Here is a 6787-nt window from a genome sequence, read left to right on the forward strand (position 1 = left end):
TATGCCTCGTTTGCATTTTTACACAGAACAAAACGACGGCGGCATCATTCCACTCTAGTGTGTGATTTAAGACAGCATGCCAGCATCGCAGAAACGAAAGAGGCATGACAAGCGGAACACAGCGGCGTTGTCCTCTTGTATACGCGTCAACAGCACTTTATAAACAATAACAATGGAAATAACATAGCAATAACAATCGTTTACTGTCTGTTATATGGTGGCTGTTTTGGCACTTTTACTACCTCCCATGACGGCTTACAGTTGAGACAATTGGTCTCTCCATTCGGTGACCTTTCATAGAGATCAGCGAGGCGGCATTAAGGAGTGATACTTCAGTCTTGAACACATTCTCTTCCCAAGTCAACAGATAATATTGCTTTGCATTGGACTTAATCGTCCACATATTAAACTCTAGGTATCCTTTTGTGTCTTCTATTAATGTTCTGGGATGTTGTTACCATGATGTCAACACAAGCACATGGTGGGAATATGCTGCATACAGTTAGTTTTAGACAGCACATGGTAACCACACTGGGATATCAAGAAAAGTACATGCTGGCAGGAATGTTTAGGATTAAGCAACAAAGGCACATGGTAAGGTGTAGAAAAATAACATCACATTCAGACAGGGGGCATTAAAGTCCGGGGTTTGTTGTATGCGGACGCGAAAGGTGGCTTTTTGGCATTGGAATCTTGCAAAAGCAGCAGTGTTTTACAACTTAGGAATGAGAATGGGCTGAACAGAGAGTGTAGAAGGGGCTACAGCCACACAAAAACAGCCAAAAAATGTTTAAAATACTTTCTGCAATAATAGGTTTAGTTTATTTGGGCCATTGTCCAATTTATATGACTCAAATAGTAATTTCATTGGATATAGTCTAAAAGTATATATATATTTTTTACTTTAAACAATAAACATTTGTTCATCATTTCTAATCCAGCATTTACATATGTTTCCTGAAGGCTGCTTCTTGTTGAAGTTGATTTGAGGTCAAACTGAAGGTCTAAATCAGTATTATGCCACATACATTAAAGAGTTCAGCCTGCGAAAGACATTTTTCAATCACCTGACATGTGCCTTTTGTATTTACACATCACGGTCGAGGTCTGCCCTCTAGTGGTTGTGGTAGGTGGTGCTACCTTCATGAGTAGGTAGCATCACCATAGTACAGGAAGGCACCAGGCTGCTAGGTTGTGAACATTTACAGTACATCCCCAGCAGACATTATATCAAAAAGAATTCCAGTGTTGAAAAGTTCAAATTTCACAGTTAACTGAGGATTTCACCTGCTCTCACTGACAAATCTTTAAGTAACAGTATTTGTTTTCGTCAGTTGTGATAAGTGAATTGAGAAAAATGGCAGGAGAGACAGAAAGAAAGAAAAAAAGAAAGACATTGCTTGGTCATATACAGGAGGTCATGTCTGCATGGGATGCTAAAAATGAATGGTCGGAATACTAACTGAAAATCCAGCTAGCAATTTTTGGTTCTAAAAATAGTCTGAGAACGGTACAATGCAACCAATGCAATGTCTTAATAATACTTTCAGTGGCAAATGTTCTATTATTTCCCAGAACATTCCTCTTAAAGTTAGGGTAACACTAACTTTTTGATCAAACTATGGTTCAAATGTTTTTTTTAAATTACTGGTTATGGTTTTATCACATTACATTACATTTTCATGAAAAAAAAAATGAATGATGCTTTAGAAATGTTCTTCCTTTGTTCTCACTTAACTTTGTGGGAATGTTTAATAAGAACACTCTGTCACTCTGAACAAACTGTCACTGCTCAGTATCACCAAAACATCCTCAGAATGTTGCAGTTAAAATGTTACATTATTTAGTCAGCATTTGGCCTTATATAGACAATATTTGAATTGATTAACATCCTTAAAACATTCCTTAAATATTAGATTAAAATATTTTCTTTAAAACATTATTGCAAAATGTAGGTAACGCCACCCAATGTTGTGGGAATGTTCCCTGCTAATTGGGAAAGGGCATGGTGTTGTATCTAACTTTGTGCTATTACATTCACCAGCTAAAACAATACATATCAGGCGGTCAGTACACAGTATAGGGTATTTATTTCACAAACACTGATTACAGGCCTTGCACTGCCTGTGTAGTTCAGTGTATTATTACTGCACAGCAAAGAGATGTAAAGCGATACAATTAATGTTTTAGTCAACATATAAACTTTATACTTGAAATTCCTTTTTTTTTTACATATGTAACCTCTCTGTAATCAACATTTTGATTAGTAACTGGAATCTAATAACACATTTTTTTTCTCAATAACTGTAACTGATTACAATTACATTTATTTTGTAATTGAATTAGTTACATGTAACTAGCTACTCCCAAACACTGTTAAACTGTGATTTAAGACTGTCAGTCAGGGATGTCAGTGGCTCAGTGGATAGAGCAGGCGCACCATATACAGAGGCTGTATCCTTGCCACAGTGGTTGCAGGTCCAGCGTTGGCCCTTTGCTGTATGTCGTCCCCTCTCTCTCCCCCTTTCACAATCTTTCTGTCCTATCCAATGAAAGCCAAAGAAGCTCAAAACATGTCTTGAAAAAAGTCAGTTTCATCTCTGCTGCTGTACAACACATTTTTCCCTTTTCTTCTTTTTTTTGTTTTTAATTTGAGGGTGTTTGGGTGACCACAGAGTGTGAGTGCACACTCAGAGTGTGGGTCACAGAGTGTGAGTGTGGGTCAGAGTGTGGGTCACAGAGTGTGGGTGAAAAGCCGTTCCAGCACGACCGATTTCAAATGGTGCTAGAAAAGCCCAGTCTACTCTGAACACCAAAGGAAATCAGTGGCACTGTGAGGGAGCAAAGTTCACACCTGCATGTAAACTTTGAGAGCTTTGGTTTGTTACTGCAAGACCAAAAGGGGAGGGAAGGAAGGTTAGAGGCTACAACAGATACGGTTTGCACAACTAGAATTATACAAGTTTTACCACCTTGGCTGTAATATAACCACAGATCATTAAGCTTAAAAAATAGATCAATACTGTAGCCTTCAAACAGATAACTAACAGCTCTTTTACTCAGACATCTATATTGTGATTTATTTATTTAAGAAGGGACAATGTAATGTCAATCCTCATTTAAGCAAACGTAAGTGTACTTGAGTTAGCTAGGGAGCTAGTTTTCATCAGTAGTCCCTTGTCTGATGTTAAAAGGCATCCTAAAAAAAACCTAAAAAACCTACAAGATGAAGAAACAATATGTACAATAGTCAAGCCTAACAACATGAAGTTAAAAAGGCACAATATAGTAAAACATGTTCAAGTTAAGACTATACAACACAATATGACAATATGAGCAAATAAAATCCAAAAAGCAGATGATGAGATACAGTGTGGGTACAGTCATTTTAAAATAATAAATAAAGCCTTCCAAAAGCCGAAAGGAAAACTACACCACCTGCCGATCAGTCACTGGTCTTTGCTTACGTCCCAGGAACTACAATAATGACCATTTCCTTCACAGATTTCACACATTTGCGTCATGTATCTTCTGCAGGTAAAGACTAAACTTAGTGGCTGACTACTGCATTGCTTTTTTGCTGTCAGTTTTTCAGCAAAATACTGTATATATTTTGTGTTGCTACACTGGTCCAAAGAATTAATGGCCATGCTTCGTACAAGATTTACTTGCTCTCTTTGTTTCCTCACCATGAAACACTGTGAAACACCTTCATACACCATGAAAACTGTAACATAAAAAACATAAAAGTTTTTAAAAAAAAAAAACATGTATTTTCGATTGACCCTCAATCTAGTGTCCATTTTAGGCCACTAGCATGACAGAAAAATATTAAAATAAAATGACCAAAAAATGCACCACTAATGTCCATGTAATGCACATTAACAACATGATACATAATATAAAACACAACAAAAAGGAACAATTACCGTGTGCACCTCTTGGACCACATGTAGAATATTGTTACTCGGGAGTCGTGCTTTCCTATTCAGCAGCCATGTTGCTCTTACCCACAATGCTACTGACCTATGACCCCACCACACAACATCACATTTCCCAAAATGCTGTCAGTTACACTGGGGTGGTGTTAGTCTCTGCATGTAGTTAAAACCTTACATTAAAGCAATGTAGTTTAGAACCAACATTTTTAAAGTACCTTTGAGACACATTTCTATCATACGTTTTACTGTCTTCAACACCTTATTTATTGCATTTTTAATGATTTTTAAACAATTTTATGAAATTAAATAGTACTGAATTTATAACTGAAATGTAAAATAAAATATCTATAAAACTGTCTCTGGGACAGTTACACTCTGCATGAAGCTGAAAATTGTCAGCTCTCAGCACTTCCCTTTTTTCCATCACTGGTAAGTCCTACACCACCAAGGATCACATGATTTTTCTTACTGACTTGAAACGGCAAAAATTCAAACACTCAAATAAATTTCTAGAGGGTAAATAGTGCATTATATGATATAGTACACTGCCCTCTATGATTAAAACACCTGCCGCCACTAATTGATTCTCTATTTTTGGAGCTGGACCGTTCATTAGAAGTGCTTTTGAAATATACATACCGTTTGGTTATTCACTGCATCAAACTACTGAAGTGCCGAGCATACTCTGGGCACAGCTGGAGCAGCAGAACGTCGAGCACATTGGAAGTGAAACTTAACTGTTCATTCGGCCGACACTAAAGGTTTGCAGTCAATCACCGCAGCTGCTCCTCTCATCCATGGATCTGGTCCGATCAGATAGATTCACCACACCGCGAGTACAAACTCCTGCTGAGGAAAAAAGAACTCATGGAGAGCTCTGCCCGTGCTACGTTCTTGGACTCAAAAAAAAGCCTTCAAATTTAGAGAGAGGGTGCAGAATGATACAAAGGGACATACACACATTTAATAGAATAACTTTCACAAAAGTTCGCTATTGTTGTCGCCCCCAACCCCTGCTGTATGGGCTATGCACAAGACACCACTGTATGCAGGAGTCATAATTGTTACCTCTCCATGTGTGGCAAATAACAGGGTAGTTAGATTGTTTACATTCAATGTTATTTTCATCAACCAGTGAGTCACCAAGCACAGAACAATAATGAATTAATTAAACAAAATAAACTAGAATCATGCTGGGATTTCACATGGGAGATGTTTTTTTCTCTCCTTCCTCCTGGTTGGTGGAGGGGCATATCCTCATGTCTGCAAAAGACCCCCTACCCCCCCTCTACACTCCACTCAGGATTCAAAGAAATAATAAATTATTGAGTGTGACTCAGTCTAGACATGTCCAGCATAAGTAGCACATTGTTGATTTTCATAATGACTCACAAATGAAAGAAACCTAAAGATTTAAAAAAGCTTCCATGTGGATCCAGTTCTACGCATTATTGGTACTTTAAAGCAAATTTTGTGCACATTTCCTCATAATAATAGTTAAGACTCTGCTTCACACTTGACTATGTAATTCTCCCACGCTTTTTCAAGTTGATTAGCATCAAAATTTCCTCTGCTACTCCAGCTCAACGATATATCTCTGCTCAATCCTCCACCTGTCACTAATTGCCAGCCGGCAAATCAACGTACTCTACCCTTCATCAATAAGAGCGAGCCTTTGCATTAAGTCTCCCTCTTACAAGTAATGGTTGACATGGCTTGATTTCTGCGGTTTAGTGCTGCTTTTACAAGCCTGTACTTGCAGGAAGAATTTACTTTTCTGGGGTCCATTGGTAACCAAAAAACAGATATTATTTCCCCGTGGTGTCTCTTAAAGCTCAAAAGAGTGGTGCAGGAATAAGTCCTAAAACCCACAAATGAGGTGGTATTTTTTCACTTCCGTCATCTTGAAGTCAGTGGGATTTTTGAATGTTTTTTTTTTTTTAGCTTAGATTAAGGTCTGTGGTTAAAACCAGCTCAATGAATTTTCATGACTTGTTCTGCAACATAAAATGTGTTGGTAAATACCCAACTTGTGAATTCTAAAGCTAAAAAAAGGAAGCTAACAAACGGCTAAATGAGACTACAGAACGTCATCAAGCTTTACAGCCACGTTGTGGTAGGGATGTTAGGTCATGTGACAAAGTTTACTTTTTACTTCTGCCAACTGCATTTAAGTTTGAAAAATCCTAAAAATTGTGTTCATGTGTGAAGATTATCTTGCTGAATAAAACGTGTGAGCATCATAAAATTTTGTTTGCCACAGAGCATTTTTTCTGCAGTAATTAAAAATCCAATGGAAAAATCCCATAAGCTTTTTGACGAGGGAACCCTGGCAACACAAACTTGCAGGTTGCCCCCCCCCCCAAAAAAAAGTCACCCCATTCCACTTACTTTACATTACCAATGATCCAAAATCCAATGGAATAATGTAACAGGCTTTTCTACAGTGGAGCCGGAGCGATGCTAACGTCTGTTTTTCTAATTGCTACTTGAGGCTGGCTCCAAAAAAAGAGTCATACCCCATTTACCCCCATGTTAAAATGTCCAACTTAACAGCAGAAGTAAACATGTTTAGAGCCTGGTACAAAAAATGGTTTTGGTCCCTATAGCTAATTTTAACATTCATGAAAAACGTATATGGGTGATCTTTGAAAAAACATATATTTAGGGGCTGTCAGCTCCATCCCCTCACCCAAATATCACTTCTATATCACTTCTAGCTCCAAAAAACCCAAATGGCAATGCCCGAAATACTGAACTTGAGGCTTCAAAATGGCAGTCATCAAACCGATAAGTGACATGTCAGTAGTTACGTTCATTATTTAAACAGTCTGTGGTGAAACCTC

The sequence above is a fragment of the Plectropomus leopardus genome, chromosome 9 (genome assembly GCF_026936395.1).
Source record: "Plectropomus leopardus strain MGB_pleo_1.0 chromosome 9, ASM2693639v1, whole genome shotgun sequence".
In the NCBI taxonomy this organism is placed as follows: Eukaryota; Metazoa; Chordata; class Actinopteri; order Perciformes; family Serranidae; genus Plectropomus; species Plectropomus leopardus.